Here is a 24,759-nt window from a genome sequence, read left to right on the forward strand (position 1 = left end):
AGCCAGAAGTGGCAGAGCTGCAGCTCCCACGTGTCTGCGAGTGGCAGGAGGAGGAAGTGGGTGATGGAGCTGCCGTTGGACATCTGATGCCTCCTGTTATGGAGCACTGTCGAAGGAGGAACAGGCAGTGACAGGTTAAAACAGACTTCTCAGAGCAGAATCAGTCAATTTTCCAGACACACATCGCAGTTCAAATGCATTTTCCTGTTTTGGGTCTTGGTGCCTGAGTGTGCTGGAAGAAGTGCTGTGGCTCCCAAGACCTTTTTTTTCCCCCCTACATTCATATCTGACAGGTTCTTTATTTAGGTTTAGGAATTTTAGTTTTGTGAGTGAAATGTGAAGAATCTCAGAACAGGACAGGTAAAAGGGCTTTCCTGTCCTTGCTTTAGTGCAAAGTAAGGAGAACAGTAGGGGAACACGTGATAGACAGAGCAGGACACAGCCCTTGGCAGCAGAAGAAAAGGACTCTAAGCTCAGAATCCAGACCCCCAAGGGAAGGCTCCACACACGGGAGGACCCTACAGGAGAGCTGTGCCTGTCTGGGGGCAGGTCGCAAGCCCAGCAGGACAGGCAGAGCAGACAGGCAGGGAACTGCAGAGGAGATGTTCTAGAGAGACAGTCAGCTCCTTGCCCAGCAGAGCATGGCCAGCAGCCACCTCCAGTGCCAGACACCAAGAGAGCTGCCTGAACGCACCCTCCCCAGGCCTGGGCTGCACTTTCCCCCCACTCCCTGCCCATGGCTCTGCTGCCTGGAGCTGTCCCTGCCAGGAGCTGCTGCTCTGTGCCCAGCTCTGCTCCCTCTCAGTGCTCCCAGAGCCCATCCCATGGGCTGTGCGCTCAGCTCTGCCCTGCACACCCCTCCCGGCAGCAGGGCTCTGCCCAGGGGCATCTCTGCCTGTGCAGGGGCTCAGGAGCAGCTCAGACAAGTCCTCACAAGACTCTTTGTGCCTTCTCCAAAGCAGAGAAGTAAATTCCCAGCTCCCACTGCCCAACCTGCCAACCAGGAGTGAAAAACACCAAAGCCCAGAATCCTTCTCTATCAGGCAAATGCTGCCTCAGTGTCTTCCAGAAGGACCCTCTGCAAATGTGCTCAGAGTGACTGGACATTGGAGCAGAGTCACCCTCCCAGCGCTTCCATTCTCTGGCAGGTGTTTTTCCTTCCCCCCCAGCTTCTCCCCCAGCACTGTGGGGAGCTCCCGGGCAGGCTGAGTGCTGACCCTGGCAGGCGGCAGAGTCCCTGCCCCGGCACACAGCCCCTGGGGTGCAGGGACCCTGCTCCCAAGGACAGGGCACCCCTGGCTGCACACCCACATTCACACCCTGCAGCCAGCCCCGTGACCATGGACCTGCCTTGTCCTGGCCCTCGCATGGTGCAGAGGGAATCCCTCCTCTGAATGTCATGGTTTAAGCCCAGCCGGTAACTCAGAACCACACAGCCACTCGCTCACTCCCCCCTTTCCTCCTCCCCCCACTCCCAGAGGGATGGGGAGGAGAATAGGAAGAATGTAACTCCCACAGGTTGAGATAAGAGCAGTCCAGTAACTAAGGTATAATACAAAACCACTACTGCTACCACCAATGATAATCATGATAAGGGAAATAACAAGGGGAGACAATACAATTGCTCACCACCCGCCGACCGATACCCAGCCTGACCTGAACAGTGATCTGGGCCTTCCAGGTATACTGCCCCCAGTTTCTATACGAGGCATGATGTGCTGTGGGATGAAATACCCTTTTTGGGGTATTTGGATCAGGTGTCCTGTCTCTGCTTCCTCCCGGCTTCCCCTCCTCCCTGGCAGAGCATGAGATATAGAAAGACCTTGGTTGGAGTAAACATTACTTATCAACAACTGAAAACATCGGTGTTATCAGCGTTGTTCCCAGGCTTAGTCAAAAACACAGCACTGCACCAGCTACTAAGAAGGAGAAAAAATGACTGCTATAGCTGAACCCAGGACACTGCAGCACATCCTCCTCCTTATCTACTCACAGAAATTAAGAGAGTCCTCCTGACAGATCCCAGGGACTGTTCGAGGCAGCAGCTTGAGGAGATCCCTCCAGGAACTGCAGCTGCATTGCCCTGCACCCAGAGCCTTACCACGCACAGGGCTGGGAAGGTTTCTCCTGCAGGCAGCTCTCAGCATCCTCCACTGCCAAGTGCCTTGAAGCTCTCTGAGGCTCGCAGGTCTGCCCTCGGTGGCTGCAGGCAGTGCCCCAGCCCTGCTCCTGGCCAGAGCTGTCTCTCTGCAGCGCTGCCCGCTTGCCAGCATCTCTCTGCGTCCCAGGAGCCCGGCCCAGCTCAGCAGCAGAGGCCCAGCCTAAGGTGGCACTGCCTCTGCCCCTCTGGGCTCCCTCCAGGGCTCCCTGGGCCCTAGGGGAGCCTGCTGTGAAACAGGCTGAAGTCATCACTGATTTTTCCACCCTTAGCTGAGAGAGATACTTATTTCTGCAGCATCATTTCTCTGCTGAGAGACAGAGCTTGGTCTGAACATCAGCTTTTCTTAGAACTGTAGAACCATTTAGGTTAGAAAAGACCCTTAAGAACATCGAGTGCAACCATTAACCAAACAATGTCAAGTCCACCACTAAGCCATGTCCACAAGTGCCAGATCTACATGTCTTTTAAATACCTCTAGGGATGGTGACCCAAACACTTCTCTTTGCAGCCTGTTTCTTGTCCCATCATTAGACAGGACAGCCAGACCAGGACAGGCAGGGATCTCCTTTACCCCTGCTGAAGGAAGGGATTCAGCCTGGTTAGTTGAGGCATCTCCTCCTGGGACTGTAGCCCTGGGGCTGGAAGGGGACTCAGCTGAAGGGTAACTCCTGCATGGCCAAGCTGAGAGCCTGCAGTTGTGCGTGAGGAGGCAAAGAGTGGATGTGGTTTCCCTCAGCTTCAGCACAGCTCTTGGCATGGTCTCCCTCAATGCTGCTCTACCCAAGGGAAGCCATTGCAGTCTGGGTGGGTGGACAAACGGGAGGGTGAAGCCCTTGTGTCAGCAGAAACAGCTCCAAGAGTTGAGGAGCCAGCAGGGACATCCCAAGCAGCAGGAGATGCAGGTGCCTGCTCCTGGGCTGTCACCTCCACAGCCACCAGGGCACCACAAGGAGCAGCATAAGCCAGGGCCCTTCTGCTGCCCCAGTATCCACAGAGCCAACAGTGCCGTCATCAGTCAGGAATGTTGAGCGGCTCCTGCAGCTGTTGGTGGAAGCTCCAAGGGCAGCTCAGCATTGTGGAATGTCCGGTGGGTTTCCGCTGGCATTGCCAGAGCCCACCAGGACCAATGCGGGATATGGACAACCGGTTTTACTGAGACTCCCTGATTCCCATCCATGAGCTGATCCATTGATTGGAAAGCCCAGGAGTGCTCAGCAGGACCCGCTCACCTTTTAATAGCCCCATATGGCTCATGTGAAAGTATATTGGAGAGTGCAGACTAACAGTAGACTATTGTGGCCTGAATGAGGTCACGCCACCACTGAGTGCTGCCATACAGGACATGCTGGAACTTCAATGTGAACCGGAGTCCAAGGCAGCCAAGTGGGATGGCACAATTGATATTGCCAATGTGTTGTCTCAATCCCTTTGGCAGCAGAGCGCAGGCCCCTGCTGGCAGCGTGAGGAGGAAGCAGGATCCAGCAGTGGCAGCATCCAGCTGGTGGCAGTCCCTGGCCCTGAGCCTGCCCAGGCCTGGGGGAGCCCTCACTCCCCGCTCTGCAGTGGCTGCCCCAGGCAGCCCTGGGCTGGCTCCAGCGCAGAGCTGCTCTCCTGGGGAGCCCCCAGCTCCTGCCAGGCCACCCTGGGGCGGCTGGGGGGTCTCTCTGCCCCACTGTGCGATGGAGGGATGGGGGCTGGGGGAGGGAAGGGCAGCGCAAGGGATGGGACCACGCCGGGGAGTGTCACAGACCAGCTCACGAAGGGCCCTGCTGTGACCCGCCACCGAGGGCATGAGTGGCAGGGCGTCCAGTGCAAGCTGGACCTGGAGCTGTGCCAGGAGCTCTCCTGCTCTCGGGAACCTTCTCTTCAGCTCTCTTTGGACCCAGCCTGGATGTGCCGTGCTTCCTCCAGCTACACTCAGTGGGCAATGGGGCACTTGTTCTATTTGCTGCTGCACGCCTGAAGGAACTGGACTTGGAGCTGTGACTTGTTGTGCTTCACAGGGGAATGGTTCTGAGAAGTCATCCTTGTGGGGATAACTGAAAGGGCTTTATCAATGACCAATGGTAATTAATCAGTGACTGAATTAAAATCAAATGGGAATCCAATGGTGAGTAAGCAATAATTGAATTTTATTTCAACTGTGATTTCACAACGATTTGAAGATGATGTAAATGGTAAATCAGACAATGATTTACACAATGACTTTGCCTTCCAGTACCTAACGGGATGCCTCCAAAAAAGCTGAAGAGGGATTCTTTTAAAGGATATGTAGTGGTAGGACAAGGGAGAAGGGCTTTAACCTGACAAGAGTGGGGAGATGAGATAAGATGAGATCTCAGGCAGAAGTTGTTCCCTGTGAGGATGGTGGGACACTGGAACAGGGTGCCCAGAGAAGCTGTGGCTGCCCCATCCCTGGCAGTGTTCAAGGCCAGGTTGGACACAGGGGCTTGGAGCAACCTGCTCTAGTGGAAGGTGTCCGTGCCCGTGGCAGGGGTTGGAGCTGGATGAGCATTTTGCATGTGAATGAGCCCTGTGGTACCAAGTTCCTGAACTGCAGGTACTGAGAGAATGAACAAGCCTCTCAATAAACAGAAGACAGAAGAAAACCCCAATTTTCTGAGGGCGCTGGAGGCCCCACTGCCCATGGAGGCCCTTGTGTTTGTTTATCTTCAGAGTGGACAAGCCCTGACCCCCAGGACCTGGTAAAGGAGATCCTTTCCCTCCTGTAGCGCTCTGGGCTCAGCCTGGGGTCAGTGGATTATGTGGGGTACGAGTTGGTGGTAGATTGTGTTGCTTTGCACACAAAGCTGTGGTTTTCTGGGCATTTGGCAATGCCTGTGAATTCCCCACAACCCGTCCGGCTTCTTTCATAGCCCTGCTCACAGCCCTCAATCACCTCAGATGTCCCAGTTCCTTGCCTGCATCCTCCAGGTTGTCCCAAGACCCTCCAGACTCTTGCACCTTGTTGCTCTGCCTGGCCAGTGAATGCCAGGACAATTCCACTTCCATAGGAAGCTGCTCATTAACCTGGAGACTTCCTCAGGTCCTGACAAAAGACCTTTTCTTTTTCCCATCCCTGGTCAAATTAGAATCATAGAATCATAGAATCGTAAGGGTTGGAAAGGACCTTAAGATTATCTAGCTCCAACCCCCCTGCCATGGGCAGGGACACCTTGCCCTAAACCATGTGGCTCAAGGCTCTGTCCAACCTGGCCTTGAACACCGCCAGGGATGGAGCATCCACAACCTCCCTGGGCAACCCATTCCAGTGCTTCACCACCCTCACTGTAAAGAACTTCTTCCTTATATCTAATCTAAACTTCCTCTGTTTAAGTTTGAACCCATTACCCCTTGTCCTACCAATACAGTCCCTAAGGAAGAGTCCCTCCCCAGCATCCTTGTAGACCCCCTTCAGATACTGGAAGGCTGCTATGAGGTCACCACGCAGCCTTCTCTTCTCCAGGCTGAACAGCCCCAACTTTCTCAGCCTGTCTTCATATGGGAGGTGCTCCAGCCCTCTTATCATCCTCGTGGCCCTCCTCTGGACTCGCTCCAACAGCTCCATGTCCTTTTTATGTTGAGGACACCAGAACTGTACACAGTACTCCAAGTGGGGTCTCACAAGAGCAGAGTAGAGGGGCAGGATCACCTCCTTTGACCTGCTGGTCACGCTTCTTTTGATGCAGCCCAGGATACGGTTGGCTTTCTGGGCTGCAAGTGCACACTGCCAGCTCATATTAAGCTTTTCGTCAACCAACACCCCCAAGTCCTTTTCTGCAGGGCTGCTCTGAATCTCTTCTCTGCCCAGCCTGTAGCAGTGCCTGGGGTTGCCCCGACCCAGGTGTAGGACCTTGCACTTGGCTTGGTTAAACTTCATAAGGTTGGCATCGGCCCACCTCACAAGCGTGTCAAGGTCCCTCTGGATGGCATCCCTTCCCTCCAGCGTATCAACCGAACCACACAGCTTGGTGTCGTCGGCAAACTTGCTGAGGGCGCACTCAATCCCACTGTCCATGTCACCGACAAAGATGTTGAACAGGACCAGACCCAACACCGATCCCTGAGAGACACCACTCGTTACAGGTTTCCAACTGGACATCGAGCCATTTACCACAACTCTTTGCGTGCGGCCATCGAGCCAGTTTTTTATCCACCGAGTGGTCCATCTATCAAATTGATGTCTCTCCAATTTAGAGACAAGGATGTCATGTGGGACAGTGTCGAATGCTTTGCACAAGTCCAGGTAGATGACATCAACTGCTCTGCCGCTGTCCATCAGTTCCGTGGCTCCATCATAGAAGGCCACCAAATTGGTCAGGCAGGATTTCCCCTTAGTGAAGCCATGTTGGCTGTCACCAACCACCTCGTTGTTTTTCATGTGCCTTAGCATGTTTTCCAGGAGAAACTGTTCCAAGATTTTGCCAGGCACAGAGGTGAGACTGACTGGTCTGTAGTTCCCCGGGTCTTCCACCTTCCCCTTCTTGAAAATGGGGGTTATATTACCCTTCTTCCAGTCATCGGGAACTTCACCTGACTGCCAGGATTTTTCGAATATGATGGACTGTGGCTTAGCTATTTCATTCGCCAGCTTCTTCAGGACCCGTGGATGGATTTCATCAGGTCCCATGGACTTGTGCACGTTCAGGTTCTTAAGATGGTCTCGAACCTGATCCTCTCCTACAGTGGGCCTAAGGTCTTCGTTCTCACAGTCCCTGCATTTGCTTTCCAAGACTTGGGTTGCGTGGTCAGAGCATTTGCTGGTGAAGACTGAGGCAAAGAAGTCATTAAGAACCTCAGCCTTCTCCAAATCCATGGTAGCCAATTCTCCTGATAGCTTCTGGAGAGGGCCTACATTGTCCCTAGCCTGTCTTTTATTTGCTACGTATCTATAGAAACCTTTCCTGTTATCTTTAACATCCCTTGCCAAACTTAATTCTAGCTGGGCCTTAGCTTTCCTAACCTGGTCCCTAGCTTCTCGGGCAATGCTCCTGTATTCTTCCCAGGCCGCCTGTCCTTGCTTCCACCTTCTATAAGCTTCTTTTTTCCCTCTAAGTTTCCTCAGCAGCTCCTTGTCCATCCATGGAGGTCTCCTGGCCCTCCTGCTGCACTTTCTTCTAGTTGGGATGCAACACTCTTGAGCACGTAGCAGGTGATCCTTGAATATCAGCCAGCAGTCTTGGGCCCCCCTGCCCTCTAGGACTGTATCCCATGAAACCTTACTAAGGAGGTTCCTGAAGAGGCCAAAGTCTGCTTTCTTGAAGTCCAGGGCAGTGAGCTTGCTGCACGCTCTTCTCACCATCCTGAGGATCTCAAACTCAACCATCTCATGATCACTAGAGCCAAGGCTGCCCTGGAGCGTTACATTTCCAACCAGTCCCTCCCTGTTGGTGAGCACAAGGTCCAGCATGGCACCTCTCCTCGTCGGCTCCTCTACTGCTTGAAAGAGGAAGTTGTCTTCCACACAATTAAGGAACCTCCTGGATTGCTTGTGCCGGGCCGTACCGTCCCTCCAACAGATGTCAGGATGGTTGAAGTCCCCCATGAGGACCAGGGCCTGCGAGCGTGAGGCTGCTCCTATCTGTCTGTAGAGTGCTTCATCCACAGAGTCCTCTTGATCAGGCGGCCTGTAACAGATCCCCACCGTAATGTCCCCTGTTGCTGTTTTCCCTTTGATCCTGACCCACAAACACTCTGTTACCTCATCACCCATCCCCAGACAGAGTTCCATACTCTCTAGCCTATCACTGACATAGATAGCAACGCCCCCTCCCCGTCTGCCTGGCCTGTCTTTTCTAAACAGCCTGTAACCTTCCATTCCGACATTCCAGTCATAGGAGCCATCCCACCATGTTTCTGTGATACCAATGACATCATATTCCCGTAATCTTGCACACATCTCTAATTCCTCTTGCTTGTTCCCCATACTATGGGCGTTTGTATAGAGGCACCTTAGCCGAGCTCCAAATGAAGCCGACTCAATGGCTGGGGCAGCTGGAACGTCTCTACATCTCTCCAAGCACTTATTACAGGTGCTGGCAACTGACCAGGAATGTTGGGATGGATCAATGCTCCCCTTTTGTGTTTGTAATTGTAATAGCACAATGTCCCTCTTACCGACTCCTCTGATCCCCAGTGACAAAAGCCAACCCAGCCTGTTGCCTGCCACATAGAGGACCTCCAGAAATCCAAGCTTCCCCTTCATATAGGAAGCAGCCCCCTCCTTATACTTCTTCCCTCCATGCTAGACCTCCTGGGGTTCCAGCCATCAAAGGGACATGAGATTATCTGTACAATTCTCCCCTTACAGTGCTGGATGCCTTTCTTCCTGGGACAAGAACAGACCAGCACGTCCTGGGGAAAAACATTCTCTCAGCACCTTGCATGCAGCCCTGTTGGTCCCATGGACTGGTAAGGGTGTAGTTTGCAAATTAACCCCTGGCTTGATCCCCATCCAGCGCTGGTTGTTCCCCTTTCCCATCCAGAGTCCTGCATTAAAGCACAAAGGCCTGGGTGACCTTGCTGGTGGGAACTGAAGCAAAGAGGAAATAGGGTACCTGAGATCTGCCTGCATGTATTCTTGCTTTACTTAGTAATGGTCTTGTGTTATCTTGTTTCTTCTTCAACTGTTCCTGAAGCAGCAGCAGCTCATCTTGGTGCCTTTGAATTCCTGTTTGAGTTTGACTGAGTTGTGCTATGACGCATCGCTGTGCTTAGAGGATGCTGTCTCTGAAGGCCAGATGGACCCAGGCACATAGTTAAACTGCTTGGGTTGTTCCTTGCTTAAATCACGAAGGGAGTGAGTAAAGACCCTGCAGTGATGTACTTTGTGTTCACTCAATGCCTGAGGGAGCTGAGTCCCCTTCCAGCCCCAGGGCTACAGTCCCAGGAGAATTCCCAGGCTGAATTCCTTCCTTCAGCAGGGGTAAAGTAGATCCCTGCCTGCCGTGACCTGGCTGTCCTATCTAATGATGGGATGAGGAACAGGCTGCCCACAGAAGTGGTTGGTCACCATCCCTGGAGGTATTAAAAAGACACGTAGATGAGGCACATGTGGACATGGCTCAGTGGTGGACTTGACAGTGTTGCCTTAATGGCTGGATGTGATCATAAGGGTCACTTCCAACCTAAATTATTCTATAGTTCTTAGAAAAGCTGATGTTCAGACCAAACTCTGTCTCTCAGCAGAGAAATGACACCACAGAAATAAGTGTCTCTCCCAGCTGAGGGTGGAAAAATCAGTGATGACTTCAGGCTGATTCCCATGCTGTTGCCCTGGAGCCCCAGGGATCCCTGGAGGGAGCCCAGAGGGGCAGAGGCAGTGCCACCTTCGGCTGGACCTCTGCTGCTGAGCTGGGCCGGGCTTCTGGGATGCAGAGAGATGCTGGCAAGCGGGAAGCTCTGCAGAGAGACAGCTCTGGCCAGGAGCAGGCCTGGGGCACTGCCTGCAGCCACTGAGGGCAGACCTGCGAGCCTCAGAGAGCTTCAAGGCACTTGGCAGTGGAGGATGCTGAGAGCTGCCTGCAGGAGAAACCTTCCCAGCCCTGTGCGTGGTAAGGCTCTGGGTGCAGGGCAATGCAGCTGCAGTTCCTGGAGGGATCTCCTTAAGCCGCTGCCTTGGACAGTGCATGCGATGTGTCAGGAGGACTCTCTTAATTTCTGTGTGTAGATAGGGAGGAGGATGTACTCCAGAGCAGGGCTTCCCTCTGCACCATGCGAGGGACAGGACAAGCTAGGTCCCTTGTCGCGGGGCTGGCTGCAGGGTGTGAATGTGGGTGTGCAGCCAGGGGTGCCCAGCGCTGTCCTTGCGAGCAGGGTCCCTGCACCTCAGGGGCTGTGTGCCGGGGCAGGGACTCTGCCACCTGCCAGGGTCAGCACTCAGCCTGCCCAGGAGCTCCCCATGGCGCTGGAGGAGAAGCTGGGGGTGAAGGATTGACCCTAGCAGGGAAGGAAAAGTGTTCTAGTGCACTTGAGAGGGTGCTGTGTGGGTCAGGGCTGCTCAGAGCTCCACGTCACTCTCAGGATATTTGAAGAGGGTCCTTCTGAAAAACGCTGAGGCAGCATTTGCCTTAGAAGGAAAGATTCTGGGCTTTGATGTTTTTCTCTCTTGGTTGGCAGGTTGGCCAGTGGGAGCTGGGAATTTACTTCTCTGCTTTAGAGAAGGCACCGAGAGTCTTGTCAGGACTTGTCTGAGCTGCTCCTGAGCCCCTGCACAGGCAGAGATGCCCCTGGGCAGATCCCTGCTGCTGGGAGGGGTGTGCAGGGCAGAGCTGAGCACACAGCCCATGGGATGGGCTCTGGGACCACTGAGAGGGAGCAGAGCTGAGCACAGAGCAGCAGCTGCTGGCAGGGACAGCTCCAGGCAGCAGAGCCATGGGCAGGGAGTGGGGGGAAAGTGCAGCCTAGACCTGGGGAGGGTGCCTTCAGGCAGCTCTCTTGGTGTCTGGCACTGGAGGTGGCTGCTGGCCATGCTCTGCTGGGCAAGGAGCTGACTGTCTCTGTAGAAAGTGCAGGCAGCTGAGAACCAGAATGATGGACTTGGCAGCAATCTCGAGTAGACACTAACCCACAGACAGTTGAGCCCTTTTGTCTGTCCCATGCTGAGACTCTTCACAGTTGCTTTCAAAACATTAGAAATTTTATACCTAAGTCAATTGTCATATGTGACACCGGGAAAACAAACCAACCAACCAACCTCAGAGATAATCATAACCAAGTCACGCTGAGCCTCTCATCAGCATCCTGAAAATGTTCAGAGTTGTGAGTGCATAAATGGAACTTCTGTATCTGACATCCCTCCTGTCCTAACCTGTCACTGCCTTTTCCTCCTAGGACAGTGCCCCATGCCCAGAGGCAGCAGATGTCCAATGGCAGCTCTATCACCCACTTCCTCCTCCTGCCATTCGCAGACACGTGGGAGCTGCAGCTCTGGCACTTCTGGCTCTTCCTGGGCATCTCCCTGGCTGCGCTCCTGGGCAACGGCCTCATCATCACCAGCACAGCCTGCGACCAGCACCTCCATACCCCCATGTACTTCTTCCTCCTCAACCTCTCCCTCCCGGACCTGCGCTGCATCTCCACCACTGTCCCCAAATCCATGGCCAATTCCCTCTGGAACAACAGGGCCATCTCCTACAAAGGTTGTGTTGCACAGGTCTTCTTTTTATTATTCTTGCTTGGAACAGAGTTTGCCCTTCTCACACTCGTGTCCTACGACCGCTACATGGCCATCTTCAAGCCCCTGCACTACGGGACCCTCCTGGGCAGCAGAGCTTGTGCCCACATGGCAGCAGCTGCCTGGGGCACTGGGTTTCTCACTGCTCTGCTGCACACAGCCAGTACATTTTCGCTGCCCTCTGCCGAGGCAATGCTGTGGAGCAGTTCTTCTGTGAAATCCCCCACATCCTCAAAATCTCCTGCTCACATTCTTATCTCAGAAAAGGTGGGCTTCTTGTGGTTAGTAACTTTTTAGTAGGTGGCTGTTTTGTTTTCATTGTGGGGTCCTATGTGCAGATCTTCAGAGCCATGCTGAGGATCCCCTCTGAGCAGGGATGCCTCAGAGCCTTTTCCATGTGCCTCCCTAACCTGGCTGTCATCTCCCTGTTTATCAGCACTGGCACATTTGCCTGCCTGAAGCCTCCCTCCATCTCCTCCCCATCCCTGGATCTGGTGTTGGCAGTGCTGTACTCGGTGGTGCCTCCAGCAGTGAACCCGCTCATCTACAGCCTGAGGAACCAGGAACTCAAGGATGCTGTGAGGAAGCGGGTGTCTGGTTGTATTTCAGCAGCCGTACACTGCCTGCTTTCTTCTGCAAAGGGCTCCCAGTGTCAGTCATGTCAGGCCAAGTCCATCCTTCCTACTTTACATTTCTTTTCATTTTTCTACTTGTGATGTTGCCCTCAAATACATGCCAGTATTCATCTTCTCCTACTTCAGTATCTGCCCGATTTGTCTGACCCACTGTCCTTGTGTCAATGGGGGTCCCTCATTTTATTTAAGGGAAATAAATGATCCTGCAGCAACTTCTTCTCTGTGTGTCATATTTTAAGCCCAGCTGGTAACTCAGCAGCACGCAGCCGCTAGCTCACTCCCTCCTTCCTCCTTTCCCCCCCACTCCCAGAGAGATGGGGAGGAGAATGGAAAGAATGTAAATCCCACGAGTTGAGATAAGAACAGTCCAAGAATTAAAGTACAATATAACACTCCTACTACTACCACCAATAATAATAATGATAAGGGAAATAACAAGGGGAGAGAATATAAAATTAAAAGAGGAAGAGGAAAAGGAAAAGAAAACGATAAACACACGTGATGCCCAAAACAATTGCTCACCACCCGCCGACCGATACCCAGCCCTACCCCAACAGTGATCTGGGCCCTACAGGTGACTTCCCCCAGTTTCTATACTGGGCGTGACGTGCTGTGGGATGGAATACCTCTTTGGCCAGTTTGGGTCAGGTGTCTTGTCTCTGCTTTCTCCCGGCTTCCCGTGCCCCTCCTCACTGCGGAGCATGAGACTGAAAAGTCCTTGATCAGAGTAAGCAATAATTATCCACAACTAAAAACATTGGTGTGTTATCAGTGTTGTTCTCAGGCTAAAGTTGAAAACACAGCACCGTACCAGCTACTAAGAAGGAGAAAAATAACTGTTACAACTGAACCAGGACAAATGTCATCAGCTCCCTCCTGAGAGGGATGCTTCTTTCCATGGGTACTCAGAGACACCATTTGTCTGTTGGGAGGAGACTGCCCCGTAAGGCCTATCAGACTTGCTCATGCTCCTTCACCACCAGTATCCTGGGCTGTATAACAAGGAGCACGGCAGGAGAACAAGGGATGCTCTGGAATATTGCATCCAGGTTTCAGATCCCCAATCCAGGAACGCTACTGGCAAGCGGGAGTGAGTTTAGCAATGGGCCCTCAGGACAGGCAGGGGCTGGAGCACGTTGCCTGTGGGGAGAGGCTGGGGGAGCTGGGCTTGTCCAGCCCGGAGAAGGGAAGGCTGATGGGGACCTGAGATAGTGGGAAGGGAAGACTGTCGGGTCTGGCTGCCTGTACCGGCAAGAAGGACACGGAGAATACAGAGCCAGGCTCCTCACCATGGTGCCTGATGGGAGGACAAAAGGCAATGGGGGATAGTGACAGAGGAGAGGTTCAGCCAGGACATATGGAAACCTTGTTCCCATAGGCTGAGGCAAGTGCTGCATCAGGTCACCCAGAGAGGCTGTGCAGTCTCTGGCCTTGGGGTTTTCCAACTGGGTCTGAATCAAGCCTTGAACCACTTAGTCTAACCCTGTTTCTGGCTGGTTGGACTTGAGACCTCCTGGGGTCCCTTCCAACCTCTGTTCTCTTAAGTTCCTGTTATGATATAGGGCCCTATTGCGAACTGGATCAGAGCAGATGTTGATGGGACAAGAATCCTCCTGTGCCGTAGGTGACCATCTCAACTGACACCTTCGCCAGCCAAAAGAGGCTGACATTTCAGTGACTCGCTCTGTGCAAAGACTGAGGAGTCCTGGGCAAGGTTTTCAGGGCACGCAGCTCGCTCTGTGCAGGACACAAATGATCTTGTTTTAATGCCTGGAGGCCTATCAGATGTCAGTTGATGTCTGTGAAAATGAAATATGCACACAAATATACAAGCACCTTTCCATCAGCTCAATCACTTGAGTACATTTAAGACCTGGCAATGTTTTCCCACCATGACATAATGAGAGATTCCAGGCAGTGTATTAATGACAGGAGATGAAATCTTGATCTTCTCCTGTACTTGTATTACCCCTACTCTGTCTATAATTTCATTACCCTCATCATTAACGTTTTTCCACCTTTCCTGATCAAATGGGCATCTCTAAGGACATCTTTCCAGCAGACTATCTGGACATGTGCCCTTCCCATTGCTCTCAGGTTTCCTTCTCCACTTGCTCTTTGGTCATTCAGATCCTCTCAACTCTCTGGTTTCTGCTTTGAGCTGCAGGGAGTTAGAAACTTGCCCCTTCTTTCAGAAGCATCATTAACCCTTTAGGCAACACCATAATTGTGTTTATGTCTCTCCTTTCTTATCTAAAACTGTTGTATGCAAATCCCTTGTGAAACAGGGATCACGTTAGATGCTGCTTGCACTTGACATAAAGCTGAGGAGTTATTATATAGTGTGTAACTTGTGTTTGTGGGCACTGCAGAGAAAGCTTCTCTGTGGCTGGTGCAGCCCAGTTCCCCAAGGAAAGCAGGAGGGAGCTGGTGTAAAGGAGCTGCCCCATCCAGCTGCAGAGCTCAGGGGAGGAGCCGCATGTGAGGAAAAGCGCTGCGAGTCGCAGGGGCCGCTGAGGGCAGAGTCCCCGCCCCCCCGGAACACGCTGTGGCCGGTGGTGGGGACCGGGCGGGCAGAGGCGGGTCCTGGCGCTGCCACATTTGTTTGTTCTGTGGGTTTTGGGGCTTTCATTGTTTTGGGGTTTCATGTGTCCATCTGCCGACACCCCCCACACCCGGCCCCCAGACACGTCTCTGGCTGGTGGCGGGGGACTTGAGTCCACAGAACGGTGGGATGGGTTTTGGTTTTTTCTTTTTCTCGCACCCCTCCCCCTCCCCCCGGGACACCCTCTCCCTGGCGGGGGGGGGTTTGAGCGGGCAGAGGCGGCGGCCCCCGGCGGGAGCTCAGGGTTGTGCGGTGTGGGTTTTGGTTACTGGGTTGGCGCGGCGGGACGGGACGGGACTGTGTGTGCACAGTGGGGCCTGTGCTTTGGGGGTTGAGGTTGTTCCCCCGCATCGTCACATCACTCGCCCTCGTTCCGTGTCATTGAGGCTGGTTTTGGTTGATACTGAAATACAGCAGCCAATGCGGCTGGGGTTCTGCAGATGCCGCAGCCCCCACCTACCCCCCGCGGTGTGCGCACACACACGCATGTGCACACACAGGCTAGGACTGGGGGGTCTGTCAGTCCAGGGGCCTCTCGAGGGGTTCCGCGCGCCCCCACAGACAGACATGAACTGGGTTTGTTCCGCTGGTGGCAGTGCCGCCGCCTTCTCTTTTGCAGCCGGCACTGCCCAGTCTGCCCGCAGGCATTGCGCTCGGCCCCGACACCCCCCACATTCCCCCAGCCCCCGTCCCCAACAGCAGAGCCGCAATATTGCCGGGGGGGGAGAGACGGGCGGGCTCCCGGCCACAAGAAACAGGATCCAATGAAGGCGGACGGTAAAGGAGAGCGGGAGGGAGGGACGGGGAGACTGAGACTGAGACCAGAACGCGAGAGAGAAAGGGAAGGAGAATGCAAAAAGAAACGGGGTGCGTGCGTGTTCCTTTACACAGAAGCCTTCCCACCGGGGGGGGGGGGGGGGTGGTGGTGGTGCGGGACCGGTGGGCGATTGCTGCGGAGGGAGGGCAAGAGAGATGATCGGTAGATTAGAAAAATGAGTAAATAAAAATTTTATCATATAATTAAAAACCAAAATGGATTCAGTAAAAAGAAAGAACCAGATGAAGGAATAAAAGGATGAATTCACAAATGCATGAATCCATGAAGGAATAATTCACCGACTTGTTAACGAATCGATTGGGTGGATGGATGCGGCGCAGAGCTAAATGCACGGGGGGTGGGGGTATGGGGGGGAGCAAGGGGCCGGAGGCCGGCTCGACACCACGGAACAGTGAGGTAGGTCCTGGGGAAAGAAAAAAGCAGAGGCCCGTCAACCACTGTCACCATCCCCACACCTCACCCCCATAGCGAGCCGGCAAAGGTCGGGTCTGCCCGAAGGCACGGGGGAGGGGCAAAGGAGACGGCCGCTGCCCCGCCCGGGCTGCCAAGTCTGCCCCTGAGCACTTGGGCCCGGAGGCAGCGGGTGGGCGAGGCGGCACCATGGGTCTGCGGGAGCTCTGCCTGCAGGGGAGGGGGGTCACGCCTTGGACCCCCGGCCCTGAGGGCAGAGCTGTGCTGGGTGGCAGAGGAGCCAAGGGGGCTTGCTCAGAGGAAGGGCTCTGCATACAAGGGCTCACATGGGTAGTTCTGAATTCTCCCCGCCACAGCAGTTCTGGGTTTAGTTTTCTCCCATTCCCAGATCATATCCCTGCTACCTGGAGATTTTCCTGCTGGGAAGTGTTTCCCTGTGCCATGTCTTTCTCTGTGAGTGCTCACAGAGCTCATGTGAACCTCTCTGCGCTCACCTTGGTCCTCCACAAACCTGCCTGTTTTAAGGGAACTGCCTGGACACATGTTCCTGTTTGCAGGTGGAGAAGGGCAGGTCAGACCAAACCTGACGGGTGATGCTGGTGCTTTCCATAGGCAGAGGAGTGGCTGAAGGCATGTCAGGATGCTCATATCAGACCTGCTGCTCACCCAAAGTTCCAGCTCAGGAGTCTCAGAGACTTGTTCAAGCATGAGAGCTCCTTTTCATTTCTACCCCCAAATTCATCACAAGTAGTAACATGAGAACAGAGGCTCAGAAAAGCTCCTTATCTTTATAGCAACCCCTGTCTTGAGCTTCCCCTTGGAAATGTCCTGGGCTGATCTGGAACTGTGAATAACCCTGACCCACACAGCACCCTCTCTACAGCAGCAGCGCCCTTCGGCTGCCCTGCTGGGGTCAGTCCTTCCCCCCCAGCCCCCCTGGGTGCCCAGTGGCCATGGGAACGATGCTGCTGCCATCACAAAGCCGGGGCGGTCGCTGTGGAGATGCCCATTGTGATGGGGGCCCCCACGGTGAGCGTGGGCTATTTAAGGAGCAAGAGTCCTGCAGTAACCAGTGCAGAGGAGACCCCTCCCTCGGGAGGCTGCATCTCCACTGGCTGCCCTGCGCATCCAGGTACGTGTTCTTTGACTTTTCGATCCTACTTAAGTGTTCGCTTGAAACACATTGTGGGTGCATGCTCTAAAGGCAGGAGAAGCTGTCAGGAGATGTGCTGGTGCCATCCCAGCTGGAGGAGCAGGAGAGAGGTGAGGAGGAGGCCCTGGGCTTGTTCATGTGCTTGGAGCTCAGCTCTGGCTGCAGAGGTGCTGGGGGTGAAGCAGGAGCCTTGTGTGTGCAGGAGCTGCTGGTGTGAGAGGTGCTGAGAAGGTGTGAGGGCAGGAGCAGCCCCTGGGCAGTGCAGCTGCTGGTGCTGTCACTGGGAGCTCAGCACAAGGGGACCTGCCTGGCTCTGGCAATGCACCCGGAAGCCCACCGGGCATTGCGGAAGGCGGGAGGGGTCCTGGTGGGCTCTGGTAAAGCACAGGCCAGCGCCGGGCATTGCGGAAGGCTCCAGTGCTCTGCTGGGCTCTGGCAATGCATTCTAGAAGGTGACAAAGGCCCTGGCAGGCGCAGGCACAGCCCAGAAGCCCACCGGGCATTGCGGAAGGTGGGAAGGAGCTGGCGGGCTCTGGCCACCGCTGCGGAATCCTGACTGCGGCAATGCCCGCGGGAGCCCCTGTGCTCCCACAGCAACAGTGCCAGGACAGGAGCTGTTGCTGGGCCTCCCCTGCCCTTGGCAAGCACTGCCCCAGCCCCAGCAGCACTCGGGAGCTGCGGTTCCTCAGCCAAATAATGCTGCTTCCAGCTCCGTGCCCATCCAAAGAGCCGAGCTCCAAGAGTGCAAATGTCCAGCCCCTGCAGCCACAGCAAAGGTCAGCATCAGTGTTGAAACCCAGCTGGGAACTCAGCACCAGCAGCAGCTCACTCAGCACCGAGGTGGGATGGGGAGGAGAATGGGAACAATGAAAAACGCGTGGGTGAAGATGAGAACAGGTCAGGAACTGAAATCAAGTACAATGTATTATTAGTGCTATTTTTAATAATAATGGACAGAACAAGGGGAGAGAGATGGAACCAAAAGGGGAAAGAAAGCACCAATAGCCAGCAGTGATGCCCAATACAATTGCTCAGCACCTGCTGAGCAACACCCAGCCGGACCCGAGGAGCGACCCGTCCCTTCTGGGTGGATCCCCTCACTTTCTATGGCCTGAGGTGTCATGGGCCCACCGGGCTGAAAAGCATTGATATTGGAGTGTATAATTTATAATAGTAATATAGATATATTATATGATTGTATCTATTTTAATCTGACAAGGGACGTGAAAGATAATAGGAAAGGCTTCTATACATACGTAGCAAATAAAAGACAGACTAGGGACAACGTGGGCCCTCTCCGGAAGCTATTGGGAGAACTGGCTACCCTGGATTTGGAGAAGGCTGAGGTTCTTAATGACTTCTTTGCCTCAGTTTTCACTAGCAAATGCTCTCACCACACCACCCAAGTCTTGGAAAGCAGATGCAGGGACTGTGAGAATGAAGACCTTAGGCCCACTGTAGGAGAGGATCAGGTTTGAGACCGTCTTAAGAACCTGAATGTGCACAAGTCCATGGTACATGATGAAATCCATCCGCGGGTCCTGAAGGAGCTGGTGAATGAAGTTGCTAAGCCACTGTCCATCATATTTGAAAAATCATGGCAGTCAAGTGAAGTTCCCGATGACTGGAAGAAGGGTAATATAACCCCCATTTTCAAGAAGTGGAAGGTGGAAAACCGGGGGAACTACAGACCAGTCAGCCTCACCTCTGTGCCTGGCAAAATCTTGGAACAGTTTCTCCTGGAAAACATGCTAAGGCACATGAAAAACAACGAAGTGGTTGGTGACAGCCAACATGGCTTCACTAAGGGGAAATCCTGCCTGACCAATTTGGTGGCCTTCTATGATGGAGCCACGGAAGTGATGGACAGGGGCAGAGCAGTTGACGTCATCTCCCTGGACTTGTGCAAAGCGTTCGACACCATCCCGCACAACATCCTTGTCTCTAAATTGGAAAGACATCAATTTGATAGATAGACCACTCAGTGGATAAAGAACTGGCTCGATGGCCGCATGCAAAGACTTGTGGTAAAGTGCTCAGTGTCCAGTTGGAAACCTGTAACAAGTGGTGTCCCTCAGGGATCGGTGTTGGGACCTGTCTTGTTCAACATCTTTGTCGGCGACATGGACAGTGGGATTGAGTGCGCCCTCAGCAAGTTTGCCGATGACACCAAGCTGTGTGGTTCGGTTGATACGCTAGAGAGAAGAGATGCCATCCAGAGGGACCTTGACACGCTTGTGAGGTGGGCCGATGCCAACCTTATGAAGTTTAACCAAGCCAAGTGCAAGGTCCTGCACCTGGGTCAGGGCAATGCCAGGCACTGCTACAGGTTGGGTGGAGAAGAGATTCAGAGCAGCCCTGCGGAGAAGGACTTGGGGGTGTTGGTTGATGAGAAGCTTAACATGAGCCGGCTGCAGTGTGCGCTTGCAGCCCAGAAAGCCAACCGTATCCTGGGCTGCAACAAAAGAAGCGTGACCAGCAGGTCAAAGGAGGTGATCCTGCCCCTCTACTCTGCTCTCGTGAGACCTCACTTGGAGTACTGCGTACAGTTCTGGTGTCCTCAACATAAAAAGGACATGGAGCTGTTGGAGCGAGTCCAGAGGAGGGCCACGAGGATGATAAGAGGGCTGGAGCACCTCCCATATGAAGACAGGCTGAGAGAGTTGGGGCTGTTCAGCCTGGAGAAGAGAAGACTGCGTGGAGACCTCATAGCAGCATTCCAGTATCTAGAGGGGGTCTATAAGGATGCGGGGGAGGGACTCTTCCTTAGGGACTGTATTGGTAGGACAAGGGGTAATGGGTTCAAACTTACACAGGGGAAGTTTAGATTAGATATAAGGAAGAAGTTCTTTACTGTGAGGGTGGTGAGGCACTGGAATGGGTTGCCCAAGGAAATTGTGAATGCTCCATCCCTGGCGGTGTTCAAGGCCAGGTTGGACAGAGCCTTTTGCCACATGGTTTAGTGCAAGGTGTCCCTGCCCATGGCAGGGGGATTGGAACTAGGTGATCTTAAGGTCCTTTCCAACCCTAACTATTCTATGATTCTATGATCATGGCCTCCAGTGCTCTGCTCTAACGAGTCCCTGGGGAGGCTTTGTCAGGAATGGCCTCAGCGGGGCCCAGTGATGCTTCAAAGTACTTGGGAATTGCTTCTGAGTTTGACTTCTTGAGAGGGCTCTTGAGTCTCCTCTCAGGAGCTGAAGTGCATGGACTCAGCACCACAAAGGCCCTGGGGCTCATTAAAACACACAAAGCCCTGAGGAGCCATGCTTCTGCCTGGAATTCTCTTTAACTCCTCATGGCTTGCGCAACTCATTGCAGAGGTTTCATCTGGACACTTAATGATGAAGTGATCATCACTCAGGATCAATGGCAACAGAATAGAAATTTCTAAACTGAAAAGTAATTAAATAAACCCTTTCAAATAACTTTTATCAGAAGCTATTTGTCATCTTCCTGCACTCAGAAACCTCCCCAATTCCCTGGAAGACAATCTGGAAGACTTGACAAAAACCACAGGGTGAGACATGGCTCATCAGGGTTTTAATGAGCCCCATGGTGTATTTGGGCTGAGTCCATGAACATCAGGTACTGAGAGGAGACTGAAGAAAGCTCTCAAGAAGCCCAAGTCAGAAACAAAGCCCCAAGTTCCTTCAGCATTAATGGGCCCCACTGAGGGCTGTTACTGACAAAGCCTCCCCAGGGACTCATTAAAGCAAGTAACTGGAGGCTGTGATTACAGGGAGACAAAGGCAAAATGCAGGTTTCTGATGGTGAGAAAACCCTTGGTTTGTTGTGTGAAGCAGAAAGGCCAAGCCCTGAGCACAGCCCTTGGAGAAGTAGAGCCTGAAATCCTGAGAATGAAAGTTCTCCTCATAGGCCTTGATGAAAGAGACAACTGCCATAGCCCAGGGGACAGAGACCTTTTGTTCTTTTGGGCCTTTCAGCCTTGCCAGAATCCTCAGTCATCTCTGCTGCAGGCTGTCCTCCACTGGCCCATGCCTGTACCTCTTTCCCTTCAGGCTGTTGCCACCCATCTTGCTTTTCCACCTAGCTCTCACCTGGCATTTCTATACCTTCAGTCACATCTCTCCACCCCTTGCTGTCTGTTCCTTGAAACACAAAGCCATGGGCTGATCTAGACTCCCTCTGGGTGACCTCTTGTACCACAAGTTCACCTTTGGAGTGACATTTCTCTTCCCTCACTTCGAGTCTGAACCTTCCAAGTTGCACTTTGGAGAAATTTCCTTCTCTTCCCACTACCAAGAAATCCTCTATCAACCACCCTTCAAGTAGTTGTAGGCTGCTCCTATAGTGTCAATTCATCAGGTGAAGTGAATATCCCTCAGCAAGGCCATCTAAAGGAGGTTTGTAGAGCAATGGGTGATGCCATCAGTATAGAGAACTAAGCACCACAGAGGAGCAGTGGGAAAAGGGAATGGTTTGGATTGAGAACTTCTTGGCAAGAGCCAGAAGGAAAGGTGGTGTCCTTGGGTGCAAGGTACCCCATGCTCTGGATACAGGGCAGCTCGTTTGGGACAGCTCCCTTTCTGACACCTGCATCCCTGGAGGGTGATTCCTTGGACCTGCACCTACATGTTTCTCAGTAGTACTTTCCATTTCCCCCTCTGCTAACAACCATGTCTCTTCACTCCACATTCATGGACCCCAAACCACCATTGAGGAAACACATTTTGGTGAGGGGAAGAGCTCCCTGAAGCACATCTGCACTTGGTGAGTTCCAAGCACTTGTGAAAGGCTCGGGCTGGAGTTCATTTATTACCCACATCTGTAGTGCAGAAGGTTGGGGAGCACCATGACCAAGCAGTAAGTGAGAGATTGGGTCCCAGCACAAGATGTGCCTGACAGAGATGGAGCTCACAGCTGCAGTGTCTCAGAGTCATTGCCCCCCAGAATGTGTGTGTGATAAATGGCCTCGTTACTGAACTGAATCATTCAGCTGAAGATTTTAATGGGAAAGCTTGGATTTGAGAAATCCTGATGCACGTCCCAGTGGGAATGACCAGTCAACGTGTCAGTCCCTTTGGGTTTATTCAGCAAAACCTTGGAGACACTGGTTGCACGTGGCCAAAGTGATGTGCTGGTGGCTCTGATGCCAGGTAGGCCCTTGTGTTTGTTCATCCCCAGAGTGGCCAAGCCCTGGCCCCCAGGACCTGGTAAAGGAGATCCTTTCCCTCCTGCAGCACTCAGGGCTCTGCCTGGGGTCAATGGGAGTGTGTGAGAAGTGACTCGGTGGTAGATTGCATTGCTTTGTGCACAAAGCTGTAGGTTTCTGGGCATTTCACAATGCCTGTGAATTCCCCACAACCCATCCGGCTTCTTTCATAGCCCTGCTCACATTCCTCAATCACCTCAGATGTCCCAGTTCCTTGCTTGCATCCTCCACTTGGATCCACATTGTCAGCACTGCACTGCCAATCCTCATTATTGTGCTGCCCTAAAATCAGAACTTGAGCTATTCCCCATCAGCAGGAATGTCCCTTGCTCTTCCAGGTCCTTTTCTGTTCTGTAGCATCCTCTCTGCTGCGCACACCCCGCTCTCTGCCTGCACTCACAAGTGTCTCCCAGAAGCTTTGCACTTCCCCTGCAGCAGCGACACCTCACTCTACCGACTCCTCTGATCTCCAGTGACAAAAGTCAACCCAACCAGTTCCCTGTCACACAGAGCACCTCCAGAAATCCAAGCTTCCCCTTCATGCAGGGGATATGCACCCTCATCATCCTTCTTGCCTCCATGCTACACCTCCTGGGGTTCCAGCCATCAAGAGGGACATGAGATTATCTGTACAATTCTCCCCTTATAGAGCTAGATCTGAGGAACAGCATTTTAAATGATGCTTCCCAGAGTCCAGTGCCTTTCTTTGTGGGACAAGAACAGACCAGCACGTCCTGGGGAAAAACATTATCTCAGCACCTTGGATGCTGCCCCTTTGGTCCCATGGACTGGTAAGGGTGTAGTTTGCAAAGTAACTTCTGGCTTGATCCCCATCCAGCGCTGGTTGTTCCCCTTTCCCATCCAGAGTCCGGCCTCAAACCACAAAGGCCTGGGAGACCTTGCTGGTGGGAACTGAGGCAAAGAGGAGATAGGCTATCTGAGATCTACCTGCATGTACTCTTGCTTTATTTAGTAGTGAGGCTGTATTATCTTGCTTCCTCTTTAACTGTTCGCGAAGCAGCAGCAGCAGCAGCTCATCCTGGTGCCCTTGAATTCCAGTCTGAGTTGTACTGAGTTTTGCTATGACCCATCTCTGTGCTTGGAGGTTGCTGTCTCTGAAGGCGAGATGGACCCTGGCACATAGTTAAAATACTTGCGTTGTTCCTTGCTTGAATCATGAAGGGAGTGTGTAAAGACCCTGCAGTGATGTACTTTGTGTTCACTGAATGCCTGAGGGAGCTGAGTCCCCTTCCAGCCCAGGGCTACAGTCCCAGGAGGAGATGCGGTAAAGGAGATCCCTGCCTGTTGTGTCTAATGAGGGGACAAGAAACAGGCTGCCCACAGAAGTGCTTGGTCACCATCCCTGGAGGTATTTAAAAGACATTTAGATGTGGCACTATGGGACATGGCTTACTGGTGAACTTGACAGTGTTGCCTTAATGGCTGGACTTGATCTTAACGGTCATTTCCAACCTAAATTGTTCTATGGTTCTTAGAAAATCTGATGTTCAGACCAAACTCTGTCTCTCAGCAGAGAAATGACACTGCAGAAATAAGTGTCTCTCCCAGGTGAGGGTGGAAAAATCAGTGATGACTTCAGCCTGTTTCACAGCAGGCTCCCCTAGGGCCCAGGGAGCCCTGGAGGGAGCCCAGAGGGGCAGAGGCAGTGCCACCTTGGGCTGGGCCTCTGCTGCTGAGCTGGGCCGGGCTCCTGGGACACAGAGAGATGCTGGCAAGCGGGCAGCGCTGCAGAGAGACAGCTCTGGGCAGGAGCAGGGCTGGGGCACTGCCTGCAGGCACCGAGGGCAGACCTGCGAGCCTCAGAGAGCTTAAAGGCACTTGGCAGTGGAGGATGCTGAGAGCTGCCTGCAGGAGAAACCTTCCCAGCCCTGTGTGTGGTAAGGCTCTGGGTGCAGGGCAATGCAGCTGCAGTCCTGGAGGGATCTCCTCAAGCTGCTGCCTTGGACAGTCCCTGGGATCTGTCAGGAGGACTCTCTTAGTTTCTGTGTGTAGATAAGGAGGAGGATGTGCTCCAGAGCAGGGCTTCCCTCTGCACCATGCGAGGGACAGGACAAGACAGGTCCCTTGTGCTGGGGCTGGCTGCAGGGTGTGAATGTGGGTGTGCAGCCAGGGGTGCCCAGCGCTGTCCTTGCGAGCAGGGTCCCTGCACCCCAGGGGCTGTGTGCCGGGGCAGGGACTCTGCCGCCTGCCAGGGTCAGCACTCAGCCTGCCCGGGAGCTCCCCACGGCGCTGGGGGAGAAGCTGGGGGGGAAGGATTGACCCCAGCAGGGCAGCCAAAGGGCACTGCTGCTGTGGAGAGGGTGCTGTGTGGGTCACGGTTAGTCACAGCTCCAGATCTGCCTAGAAGATTTCCAAGGCGAGTCTCCAAGGGGAAGCTCAAGGCAGAGGTTGCTATAAAAACAAGGAGCTTTTCTGAGCCTTTGTTCTCAGATTCCCGTTTGTGACGAATTGGGGGTAGAAATGAAAAGGAGCTCTCATGCACCTTAACAAGTCTCTGAGACTCCTGAGGCGGAACTTTGGGTGACCAGCAGGTCTGATGTGAGCATCCTGATGTGCCTTCAGCCACTCCTCTGCCTACGGACAG

At 53.4% G+C, this 24,759-nt stretch overlaps 2 long non-coding RNA genes across 2 annotated transcripts; one reads left to right on the top strand and one right to left on the bottom strand.

The window, feature by feature from the left end:
- Nucleotides 1–1,036: 1,036 nt before the first annotated feature.
- On the bottom strand, nt 1,037–16,703 carry LOC115618793. Its single transcript, XR_003994853.1, has 3 exons — nt 16,671–16,703; nt 14,886–14,893; nt 1,037–1,099 (listed from the first exon to the last, which is right to left on the bottom strand). It is a non-coding gene; the product is annotated as an uncharacterized LOC115618793 (long non-coding RNA).
- LOC115618792 lies at nt 7,510–24,054 on the top strand. Its single transcript, XR_003994852.1, has 3 exons — nt 7,510–7,521; nt 19,709–19,713; nt 23,973–24,054. It is a non-coding gene; the product is annotated as an uncharacterized LOC115618792 (long non-coding RNA).
- The last annotated feature ends 705 nt before the right edge of the window (nt 24,055–24,759 follow it).

This window comes from Strigops habroptila, chromosome 23 (genome assembly GCF_004027225.2).
Source record: "Strigops habroptila isolate Jane chromosome 23, bStrHab1.2.pri, whole genome shotgun sequence".
Lineage (NCBI taxonomy): Eukaryota > Metazoa > Chordata > Aves > Psittaciformes > Psittacidae > Strigops > Strigops habroptila.